Source organism: Chelonia mydas, chromosome 1, assembly GCF_015237465.2.
Source record: "Chelonia mydas isolate rCheMyd1 chromosome 1, rCheMyd1.pri.v2, whole genome shotgun sequence".
NCBI classification, from domain to species: domain Eukaryota; kingdom Metazoa; phylum Chordata; order Testudines; family Cheloniidae; genus Chelonia; species Chelonia mydas.
The window spans coordinates 243,132,947-243,146,231 of record NC_057849.1 but is presented as its reverse complement, the minus strand read 5'-3'; positions in this window follow the sequence as shown (position 1 = coordinate 243,146,231).

Below are 13,285 nucleotides of genomic sequence, written 5' to 3'. Positions count from 1 at the left end.
AATATTTTTCTCTGTATGATCTTTATTAAGATCAGTGAGAGCTAACTTGCAGTGGGTATAACTGAGGGCAAAAATTGTCCCACTGTCTCTTGGCTGAATTGCCTCTTGACATTCATCCATACTAACAATGACCTGACCAGATTATAATCGATTGCAATAAGACGTCGTGAAATTGATCAAATCAATTTGTCATCATGTGCTGTATCTAAAATGTCTCAAAGAGTGATACAGAAAAATGGCAAGGGTGGACTAAAAAAATCTCAGTGGCTGGGTAGGGATTTATTATCTCTGGGAAATCGATTGAGAGAGAAGGCAGAACTTCTACCTTCAGATCTACACAGCTGATATCAGTTCTGGTACTCTGCACTTCCTATATGCCTGGGATGCTCAATTACTTCAATTTTGAGTCATCTGTGTGTACAGAAAGAGCAGAGCTGCAAATAGGGAGCATGATGGAAACTAAGGAAAGAATCTAGTGCAGTGTTTGATTGCTGTCCCAAGACATAGCTCTCTCCTAAATACAAATGTTTTGCTGTGTGGATCAGGAGTGGTGCATTCCTGGAGATGAATCACCTTTTATTCCAATGAAGCAAAGATGTCAATTTTAGTAACATTCTCTCAACCAAATTCATTTGTCCAAGTGTTTTGGGAAGGCATAATGACAATTGTATTGCTTTAGGATTTCTTCCCATCTGTGTACAGTGACTACCTTTAGGCATATTTAATAAAAGAACATTCAAACTCCTCTGGCTAGTACAAAAAGCAAGAGCAAGTTTGAAAATAATATAGGTAGCTCCTTATATTCCTCCATTCTCCAGGTTCAGTTATCCAGATAAGAGATGATATATAGCGTGTATTCCATATCTCAATGAGCATTTATACCATACGTGTTAAATATTCAGGGCCAGACTCTCGCTGTAAATTAGTGTCACTCCATTGCCTCGATTTCCCATGAATCTTTCTCTAAATCTGTCTAAATTCCATTAATCTGTCTCAATGATGGCTTTATTTGAATATAAACTAAAGATTGAGCTTTAGATGTTTTTTCCAAGTTGTTCAGGAGTTCATATGCCACAAAAGTCTTTCATGATGCCTACAGAATATTTCTGTGCTGTTGCAATTTACTCTAAGCAAGCAAATCGGATAAGGAAGATTTAACATTCGAGTTGCTAATACCCATTGAGACCATGCTGTTGCCAGAGTGAACCTCTATGGCTGATCACTCAGAACATTCCTTTAGGTGGTAATATACGCTTCCTGGACAAATAATAAAAAATATGTTACACACAGGGGGCCTTGAGACAGGTACAAATGACTAGCAGAGATCTCCCTTGCTGGAGGGGAATTCTCTGCTGGTGCATCTGTTCTGGGCTCCACATTTGGGCATTTGTCACACTCCTCCTCCCATTGTAGCAAATAGGGAGGTGTCATGGCACAGCTATGTTACACTAACATTATTCTGCACTAGTACAGGGGCTATTGAGGATCCTGCATCAGTGGCACAGCTTAGAGCAGCCCAGCAGCAGCTCTAAGCCTTGTTGAGGCTGAGGGGGCTGCCTCAGCCCTCAGAATCAGAAAGCCAGAACCAGTTTACTCTCACTCACTCACTTTTCTTCACTGAGTTGAGTTCTCGCACAGGAGAGAATCTGACTAGTTTTGTTTTTTTCATGCTGTCGTTATTCAGGCTTAGACTATTCCATAAACACCAACCTCATTGATCATGTTTCTTATTTAATATGTAGTGGATAATGTGTTTTTAATTAACTCCTGAATGCTACTCACATCTACACTCTGTAAAGACGTCAAATATTGACTGTAACATTACTCTAAAGCTGAAAAATTACATATTTGTACTGCAGCACCCTGATCATGCTGACAAGGAATGTTCTAAATAATAGTGTCTATTTCTAAATTAATTTTCTATTTATATTTTAAAAGAATCTAATGTAGAAGTATTATACTTATGCTTTACATACATCTAATTTCATTAATACAAATGAAGAACAATTTGACTTGCATGAAATCTAAGAACAAGCAATTAAAACCTATTACAAGTGCAAATTTGCAAACAAAAGGATAATTTAATTGCATGTGCAACCCACATAATTATCATAATTGTTCTTTCTACTTTGTGCTAGGAAATGTCTCTGTATGTCGACCATACAATAAATTATGGCTGTATATTTCCATTACATTTCAGAAAGGCAGAAAATACTCTTTCCAGAGTATGTTATCTGAGCCAATTGGAAAACATAGGGATTAACTCTGTTTAGTGGAATGGAATCAAACATCACAGATCTAGCCAAGGAAGGCATGGAAGTCCACAGCGTGCTGCCCCCGTAACTTGGCAGAAGCCTCTCCATCAAGGGGAAGGAGGGTGGGTTGTAGACTGGAATCGCACACACCCTGGGATCGCACACACCCTGAACAAAGGGTGAGATTTATTTTCCAAAGCAGCTAAGGAAATTGAATGCCTGACTTGGTACTTTGGAAATTTTCACCCTATGTCCCCACTAAATTGCACCCAGAACCCATCCCACTCACACTATGGAAACCTTCTCTTTCTACCCATTGTTAGATTCTCGGGGCAGCATCAGAATCCTACAGAAGATGTTGTCAAGGGGCCAAAAAGCTGAGGTGGCAGGGTAGCAAGGCAGAAGACAGGGACTTGGTGACTTAATGTGACCTCTGCTCCCTCCTCCTCCAAATTGTGCCAAGCACAGGCACTCCAGAGGAGCTAGTGTGTGTTTTTTGCTAGTGAACTCCTGCATGGTGTGTGTGTTTGCTCATAATTTCAATATGATACTTTTGGTCTTGTGGTAGAGAACTCAGAAATAAAAAAATACGTGTTGCCACCCCTGCACTCTCACACAAATGTGGGTTCGCTTCTAAGGTTGTGCCCCTCAAGGGAGTGGGTGTGTGGGTGGTTCTCCTGCCTGAGTTCTCCCATTGATTTAACTATGGAGCTATCACAATGTGGGAGAGAGGTAGTCTATCAAGAGGCAGATGCTAAGCCATTTAGGGCTTTATAGATAAAATGCAACAGCTTCAACTTACCCAGCTTAACAAATGTACACTGCTAATAAAGGACTAACTATTGGTCAGGCCACAAATATCTTAATTATCTGAAATGTTCAGAAATAAATAGCATTTAGAAAACCAGTTGCTTTGTGTGCATTAGGACTGCTTGTGGCATAAAGTGCTACCCAATGTGACTAAGAACATTACAGTCTGGTCCTAAGGTTTTTTGTTTTGTTTTGTTTAATTCCCATTCTACATGTATAGATCAAAATCCTAATCACTTTCAGACAGCTGACCAGATTGTGATCTGTTACACCAGTATAAATCTGGAGGAACTATTGACAGGGAGTAAAATGGAGGATTATTCCAGATTTAGACTAACATAGAATCAGAATCTGGCCTGTATATCAAAAACCACAAAAATACATTGCTACAGTCATGAAAATACCTTGAGCCTTCTCAGAGATAAGACAAATGAATGGGTAACTGATCCAGAAACAAAATAAAACGAAACCTACCTTTTCATCAAACATTTAAGGGGGGAAAGCTGAACTCTCTCCAGAACACTAACAACCTCCTACACAGGCAACCTCTTCACTTCAAATGGAAAACCAAAGAAATCAAATGTCCCCTAGACTGAAAAGCAATTGGAAAATAATTGAATCTCACACCTGCCAAAAAGAACAAAATTTCAAAGAACCTGGCACAAGCTCTTTCTATACAGACAGGCAAAGATAAACTCACAAAGACACTGATTCTAAAAGTCTTTATTCCTAAACTTGAGAAGGGAAAATTATTTATTTATTTTGCAAAAAGAAAAGGAGTACTTGTGGCACCTTAGAGACTAACCAATTTATTTGAGCATAAGCTTTCGTGAGCTACAGCTCACTTCATCGGATGCATACTGTGGAAACTGCAGAAGACATTATATACACAGAGACCATGAAACAATACCTCCTCCCACCCCACTCTCCTGCTGGTAATAGCTTATCTAAAGTGATCACTCTCTTTACAGTGTGTATGATAATCAATTGGGCCATTTCCAGCACAAATCCAGGTTTTCTCACCCTCCGCCCCCCCCCCCCCCCCCCCCCACACACACACACAGACTCACTCTCCTGCTGGTAATAGCTTATCCAAAGTGACGACTCTCCCTACAATGTGCATGATAATCAAGGTGGGCCATTTCCAGTGAGTATGGTGAGTATTTGCTTCAGGTTGGGGGGCAACATTTTTATGGCTGATTTAGAACAACGCTTCCTCAGCTCTCGTTCCCTAACGCCCCTACTCTACTTGCGCTATATTGATGACATCTTCATCATCTGGACCCATGGAAAAGAAGCCCTTGAGGAATTCCACCATGATTTCAACAATTTCCATCCCACCATCAACCTCAGCCTGGTCCAGTCCACACAAGAGATCCACTTCCTGGACACTACAGTGCTAATAAGCGATGGTAACATAAACACCACCCTATACCAGAAACCTACTGACCGCTATTCCTACCTACATGCCTCCAGCTTTCACCCTGACCACACCACACGATCCATCATCTACAGCCAAGCTCTGCGATACAACCGCATTTGCTCCAACCCCTCAGACAGAGACAAACACCTACAAGATCTCTATCAAGCATTCTTACAACTACAATACCCACCTGCAGAAGTGAAGAAACAGATTGATAGAGCCAGAAGAGTTCCCAGAAGTCACCTACTACAGGACAGGCCTAACAAAGAAAATAACAGAACGCCACTAGCCGTCACCTTCAGCCCCCAACTAAAACCCCTCCAACGCATTATTAAGGATCTACAACCTATCCTGAAGGTTGACCCAGCACTCTCACAAATTTTGGGAGACAGGCCAGTCCTTGCCTACAGACAGCACCCCAACCTGAAGCAAATACTCACCAACAACCACATACCACACAACAGAACCACTAACCCAGGAACCTATCCTTGCAACAAAGCCCGTTGCCAACTGTGCCCACATATCTATTCAGGGGACACCATTACAGGGCCTAATAACATCAGCCACACTATCAGAGACTCGTTCACCTGCACATCCACCAATGTGATATATGCCATCATGTGCCAGCAATGCCCCTCTGCCATGTACATTGGTCAAACTGGACAGTCTCTACGTAAAAGAATAAATGGACACAAATCAGATGTCAAGAATTATAACATTCATAAACCAGTCAGAGAACACTTCAATCTCTCTGGTCACGCAATTACAGACATGAAGGTCGCTATCTTACATCAAAAAAACTTCAAATCCAGACTCCAGCGAGAAACTGCTGAATTGGAATTCATTTGCAAATTGGATACTATTAATTTAGGCTTAAATAGAGACTGGGAGTGGCTAAGTCATTATGCAAGGTAGCCTATTTTCCCTTGTTTTTTCCTACCCCGCCCCCCTCAGACGTTCTGGTTAAACTTGGATTTATGCTGGAAATGGCCCACCTTGATTATCATACACATTGTAAGGAGAGTGGTCAGTTTGGATGAGCTATTACCAGCAGGAGAGTGAGTGTGTGTGTTTGGGGGGGGGGGGGTGAGAAAACCTGGATGTGTGCTGGAAATGGCCCACCTTGATTATCATGCACATTGTAGGGAGAGTGGTCACTTTGGATAAGCTATTACCAGCAGGAGAGTGAGTTTGTGTGTGTGGTTTTTTGAAAAAGGGGCGGGGGGTGAGAAAACCTGGATTTGTGCTGGAAATGGCCCAACTTGATTATCATACACACTGTAAGGAGAGTGATCGCTTTAGATAAGCTATTACCAGCAGGAGAGTGGGGTGGGAGGAGGTATTGTTTCATGGTCTCTGTGTATATAATGTCTTCTGCAGTTTCCACAGTATGCATCCGATGAAGTGAGCTGTAGCTCACGAAAGCTTATGCTCAAATAAATTGGTTAGTCTCTAAGGTGCCACAAGTACTCCTTTTCTTTTTGCGAATACAGACTAACACGGCTGTTACTCTGAAACCTTATTTATTTTGGTACACTTTTCTAAGCATGCAAAGATGCAGTTGCCTCAGACAAACTATAAACTGTTAAATTCTTAATATATTAAGAGATGGGTGATCTGCTTCTGGAAAAAATAATGCCCTCCTTTCTCTCACCTCCCAATATCTGTAGAAGTGAAATAAACATGACCCTAAATAAAAAAGCGTCAAAATTGTTTGGTTAAGGGCTATTTCCATATTTCCTCCTATTCCCCACCAACTTGTAGCTGCTGTGAAAGATCTTCATGGAGCAACCCCAAAGCCTGCCACCTATATAGTCATCGTAGACTATGACAGAAAGCAATAGTAAATTCACACAACCTCTTTTAACAAATAAGCCTCCTGACTGCTTTAAGTATTGCCCAGCTGCCTATTGGCTCAAGGAAAAAGTACACAAGAACAGGGGTACTTGAACCATACTTTTTTTTTCTTAAACCTTGCCACTTAAGCAGGAGAAGGTGCTGCCGTGTGTGTGTGTGTAGTACCTATGTTGGCTCTATGCCAGGGGCTCCCCCACATAGGTTGTTTAGATTATGTTCTTGCCCCTTTGTTGCACTAACCTGTCAAAAAGGGACAGTAACTAGACCACTGATTTGTCCCTATATGACTATCTCCAGCTCTCTGATGTCAGTTTGTATCAGAAGTCCACCTCTATATGCCTCAAATGCAATCAAAATTCTGCAAAGCAGAGCCATTGTTTGTTCATAAAGTCACATGTCTTTCTAACTGCCTAGAAATAGTGAGCCATCCCCTATGTGGTCTTTCTTGAGGGCGTTTCAGAGGGCCAGGACACTTCTTTTGATATTGCAGATGGTCTCACCATGCACCATTTTGCCGCCAGTGAGATCTTATTGCTCTGTAGGAACTCCAACTGTCTAATACCTAGACTCCTGGTGAATCTCTAGTGGACTGGTCACTTTTGAATTCCAGCTTCTTTGCGCCACCAGAGTAGTTCAAAGGGGTCAGAATGGGAACCAAATCAGGGCTCTAGCCGGGGGATATGAGTACATAACTTGAATGGTTTTCAACTGTGTATCACTTTTTCTGTTATAATGAATCTTTCCAAGTGTCTTTCTGTAATTCAGTGTTCTTTAGCTGCTAGTATTCTGAGTCCATTTGTATTTCATATTATGTATTACTATCTTTGCCAGTTTTGAAGAAATATATAAAATGCATCCCCTCTAAGACGTTAAAAGTTGTACAAATACTTTAAAAATAACATGATACAAGTTGTTGGCCACTAATGAGTCAGATAATGCTGACTGATTAATACATTCATTCCTCATATTGACCTTAAAAATATATGGTATCCCTTTAAAAACTTTCCAACGTTGCCGTTCATTACTATAATTATTATGGTGGTCCCTGTTTCTCGGTGCACTTAAAAATACAGGTGATACTGTAAATACTGCAGTAGTGTTATTTCATTCTAAGGTACCTAAAACAATTTTTTAAAGCTGCCACTAGAAGTATTTCTTTTGTAGAAGCTACAGTAGCAGAGAATTTTTTTGTATCAAAACCAATTGTGACAGACAACATGAATTACCAATAATATACAACCTTTAGTTTGTTACCTTATCTGCTAAAGTACAGCAACTTGAAATCAGTGATAATATATATAATGCTTTTGGAATTTCAGTCGAGGTTATTTGATCTAAGGACCAAATTCTCCTGACCCCTCTACCTCTGCAGAAGGCCCCAAATGCAGCAGTGTTCTGTCATCCTGTTGCCTGCGTTTGAGGGGATGAAAGTTGAGCCTTCACAGGAGGGACTCTGCAAACCCCCTATATGCAGTGTTTAATGTGTGGGGGGGCATGCTGGGGCTGAGCCCTGGCACCTCTAAACTCAGAGTTTATAGCCCCAGCACCTATGGGCTACCAGCCAGCAGCTGCCGCTCTCTGGCTGCCTAGCTCTGAAGTCAGTGCCACTGCCAGCAGAATTGCAGAAGTAAGGGTTGCAATACACCATATCATGTCACCCTTACTTCTGCACTGCTGCTCGCGACAGCACTGCCTTCAGAACTGGGCACCCAGCCAGCAGCTGTCGCTCTCTGGCTGCCCAGCTTGAGCTCTGGTACCTCTTTCATTACAAATTAAGTGCTGCCCATATGCTAGAGTTCTGCTCCATGATGGGTCTCTCTGTGGCAGCATGCATGTGGCGAGATCATGGTCAGGTTAGTGTGTCTATAAATTGCATGGGTGTGGTGTTTAGTTGTTGCTTGTAATTATTAGAATTGGGAGCACAATAATGGGTTCACTTGCCCAGAAACCCTGTGTACAGGAAGTGTAACAGGCTGGTCCGCAGCTGCTTTTGGCCCCTCACCCTCCTTCCTGTTTGGAGAGAGTATTCCCTCAAAGTTCTATATTGGCCTCTATGCAAAGCCCTTTAACTCGAGTTTTGTATTTGAGGAGCTGGGAAGGTAAGGGCTGGCTCTCTGTCTTCTCTTTCCCAATATGCTTGTGCAGGACAGGGCAGAATTTGGTCTTCAGAGTAAAGTTTTAAAATGGCAATTTATACCTGGGATAATGGATCCAGTGTTTTGTTTTAAATGTCTAAAGTATAATGCACCCTCATCACGACTTCATACTGAAACTACATAGCATCCATACCATGTACTCTAATATTTCTCCCAAACATTCTTTGCTATGGCCCTGATTCTGCCACCATTTATTCATGTATGGTAGTACTTTTCTCCACAAGAAGTCCCAATGGGACTTCTCACAGAATCAAGTGCAACTCAGTGTGAATCATAGAATATCAGGGTTGGAAGGGGCCTCAGGAGGTCATCTAGTCCAACCCCCTGCTCAAAGCAGGACCAAGCCCCAATTTTTGCCCCAGATCCCAAATGGCCCACTCAAAGATTGAATTCACAACCCTGGGTTTAGCAGGCCAATGCTCAAACCACTGAGCTATCCCTCCCCCAAGAAGAAGAAGGATGACAAAATCAGGCCTTTCGTGCACATGTTTACCCTACCTCTGTTCCCATTTGATCATACAAGGTAATTTTGACGAGTAAGTACTGCTCACTTTGGACTGGGTCCTGCCACACTTACTCATGCTGAGTAGCCTTACTCAGTGAATAGCCATGTTGATTTCAACACAGCTACTCAACAGGACTAAGGGTGGCTGAATCTGATGCTCTGTGTATTTTTGTCAAAGATCCCTCTTGCAAAAATGCTGCAGGATGGATTCAGTATAAAGAGTTTTGTACCATTTCTTTATCCTCAATTAGAATTTTTCGTTCTAGACAAATAAATATAAAACTCTATTAATTAGGAATCTAGCAAAGACTGAATAAAATTTTATTCAAGGACTGGAACTAGTTCTCTGAATAACATTTTCAATTTTTGTCATATCCCTAACTATTAAGGGATTTTTTCCCCTCTCTCCATCACAATCTGGAGCAACACTTCTTAATAGAAGATAAACAATGGAAAGTCTCTCATAAGAAATTAATGAAAATTCTTTATCTAAAAGTTTAATAGTAAGCTAAACCAAACAGTTTAATAATGCTACTTCTTTAAACTTCAACGTTGGACTCTTTTCTATTTCATATTTCTTCATATCTCTGGGAAAGGAAATAGTTTGAGAGATCTCACTAAACCCTTAATAACTTTGCTACCTTCAGCTGATTTACAAACCCTATGAGTTAGAAATGAGAAAGAATTTTGCACCCATTTAGGATTACACTGATTTAGGAATACTTGGTGCATTGGTTGGTGACAGAGTGAAAATACCCAGTCTGGAGGAGCTGCAGTGCTGATGGCTCAGGATGTCAGACTATTAAGTATTTCCAGTAGTATCTCCAATGGAATAGATTTCAGTTGGCCTGGACGTCAAGCTATCTAAACCTGATTTCAAAGTTCAGTCAGTTCAGTGTTCCCAACAATAGAACACATTTCTTCTATCCAGAAGCCCAGAGGCAAACAGTGTTTGGGTTTTTAGTATCTAATTTAGTTTTTATATTGCATATTTATAATTTTATCATTGTATAATAATTGCCTGTTCAGTAGCCAAAGTGCTTCAGCACAGGGTGCTTCATAAATAAAATGATTATATTATTGCATGGTTCCATTCCATTGCCACCCGGTAACAATTCACTGGCTTAGTTCTCTAGTTAAACTAGTCTCAAACTGTGTAGCCTGATAGTACATTTTAATGCCTGTATTGCCAACCCCCCTTAATGGTTTTGTTCAGTTGCAAAGTCCTTTAACTCATTTACCCCTTGTTCTAAAAAAAAAAAGGCAGAAATATAATCTACTACCTTCGCAAAAAAGGGAAAAAAAATAGGTATAATAATGGATCACAAAGAGAGCTTAGGTAACCAAATTATTTTTTTACTTCACTGATACAACCTATCCTATGATGATTAATAGCTTCCAGTTTTATAGCTTCCTTTTCTCTCTCATTAATAACACTTTGCACTTATATAGTGTCTTTGATCTGAGGCTATCAAACTGTTCTATAACACAAAGAAAGAAGCTGCCAACGCAGTATTATCTCTGCCTCTTACTGAAAATATACTTTGAAATAATTTCCAGCATACTATTAGCCTGATCAAACAGAAAATAGCCTAAATGAATTGCTGGACTACAGAAGTCCCCCTTGCCTTTAGCTCCCTAGACGGAATTGGAGTTCTCTCCCCCGCAGCCTCACCCCTGTTTGACTTCAGCATCCACTGTCTTCCACAGCTTGGATGGCTGCAAGTATTTGGGGCCAAGCTGCTACCACCAAGATGGCCCAGTGCTTGGATGAGATCAGCTCCTGGATGAAGAACAGCTGACTGAAGCTGAACCCGAGCAAGACCAATAACACTGGTGGGCATAAGAAAGTATCTTGGAGTACGTAGCCACGGTGCAGTCTCCTTTTGGTTGAAAGTACACACCCACAATTGCTCAGTTGTGTATGCTCAGATATTACATAGCAGCATCACTTTCTGTCATCTCTGGTCGGCTAGGTTACTCTATCCCATCCTGACGGCTGACGACCTGGCCTCAGAGACACCTTGGCTTTGTCATTTCTGGGCTGGACTACAGCACTGTGACAGACCTCGCTATGAAGCCTGCAGCACTTAAACTCCAACTAGTGCAGACATGCTGCAGTGCGTCTCCTCGGCAACACAGGCTGTTGCAAGCACATCAGACCTGTCCTCTGCTTTCTAAACTGGTGTCCGGTACGATATCAAATCTAGTTCAAGGCCTTAGTTCTTTTCTCTAAAGTGCTCCATGGCCTGACCCAGGGAGAGCTAAAAGACAGTAGAAAACTCTGGGGTGTGGCTGACAACTTTGCTCCTGCCACAATGGAACTTTCTGACACAAAGGTAAAATTTGTCTGTGTGCGCCACATAACTTTTCCTGGGGGTGTTCTGAGACAGTGGAAGGAACACCCCCAGGGAATGAAGGACTATCACTAGACTCCCCACATTCTTCTGAAAGTGCAAGGTGAATTTCCTTGACCTTTGACTTCTCTAATACAAAAACATAGTGGGGTGTGTGTGTGTGTGTGTATATATATATATATAAAACAAAGCAATACAAATGATCTAACAAAACAGTCCACTCCATACACTTCTCCTCCAGAGAGAGCATGAGAGAACAAACACATGTCTGATGTTAACCATGGTGCTTAATGCACTACTGGGAGGTGCTCAGATACTGTGGTGATGAGCGTAGTATAAGAACCTATTTAGAATAGAATTATTTTTAAGCAAAAGTGTAAATTAAACAATTAATACATCAAATGCACAATGACGAGTGGACAGATCATGGATTTTGCCCCCCTCTCGGCTGCATGCAAAATTCCAGGCCAGTTTCAAAGGAATAATAGCCACTGTGAAAGAATAGACTCTCAAAGAAATGTCCACTTTGAGCTGTAACATTTCAGAAACAGCCCTGCTCTTTTATATTTCTATTGAAATGCATTAGCCTTTTGTACACTTTAGCATTTCAGAAAACAACGTGAACTAATACTGGTGGAACGTGCCAGACTGACATCCCTACACACATTGAAATCCTCCATTTATTGAGGGAGAGGTCCCAGCAAAGGCAGAAGCTTCCTTATACTGAGCTTGCCAATGAATAGTCCTGCACTAGAATGCAATACTCCATTTGATCTGACTGTTTGTTTGTTTTTGGTTGGCACAATACTGTTTGCTAGTAACCAAAGGGATAATGAGTTCTGGAACATATGTACAGAATCCATGTAAACAGCTGTTTTCAGTAAGAGGAAGTCACATAGTATTTCATGTGCATCCCCAGGGGGCTAAGCCTACCTCACTAGATCAGGAGGGACAGCAAAAGCCATCTTGACTCAATTTTTTCAGAGCAGGAATGTCTGTTTAGGTAAGTTCTCTTAGCCAATTTAGTACAGAAGAAACGTGCATGTGATAATATGTATATCTGAAGATTCCGCTTGTGTAGGTGGAGAAGAGCATTCTGAGACAAGGGACTTTTCTCCCCCTTTTGTCTGTAGTTAAAAAAAACAACTCATGCTTTAAAGTAAAGATTTTATTCTGTGGTATACATGATCAACAAAGAAATATTCTCATAGCAACAGAAGACTTATGTAGCCTCCAGTGAGAATTTTCAAAAGTGACCCCTGATTCTGGGTTCCCAGCTTGAGCCATTTCAGGCCTGATTTTTCAGAGGTGCTGAGTACCCAACAGCTGCCACTGACTTCAGCTGAGCGCTCAGCACTTGTGAAATGTCAGTCCCTAAGGGTACATCTACACAGTGAGTGGCAGCCCACGGTAGATACTCTCAGAGCCAGGGTTAACAGATGCGGGCACATGGGGCTCACGCTATTGGGCTAAAAATAACGGTGGAGACATTGGAGCTCAGGATCTGAAGCCCACCCTCTTTCCTAAGCTTCAGAGCCTGAACTCCAGCCCAGGCTGCAATCTCCACACAGCCATTGTTAGGGCTGTAGTGTGAGCCTGTCAACCCAGGTTCTGAGACTTGCAGCTACTTGCTGTGTAGATGTACCCTAAGGGTATGTCTTTGCTGCAGTTAAACCTGGAGCTGGACGGGCCATCTGACTTGGGCTCACGCTGCGGAGCTGTTCAGTTGCGATGTAGACATTTCAATTCAGGCTGCAGCCAGAGCTCTGGGACCCTTCCTCCTGGCAGTGCCCTAGAACCTAGGCTCCAGCCCGAGCCAGTACGTCTACGCTGCAATTAAACAGCCCCACTGTCTGAGCCAGCTGCCATGGGCCAGCCACAGGTTTTTAATTGCAGTGTAGACATGCCCTAAGTGTCTCCAG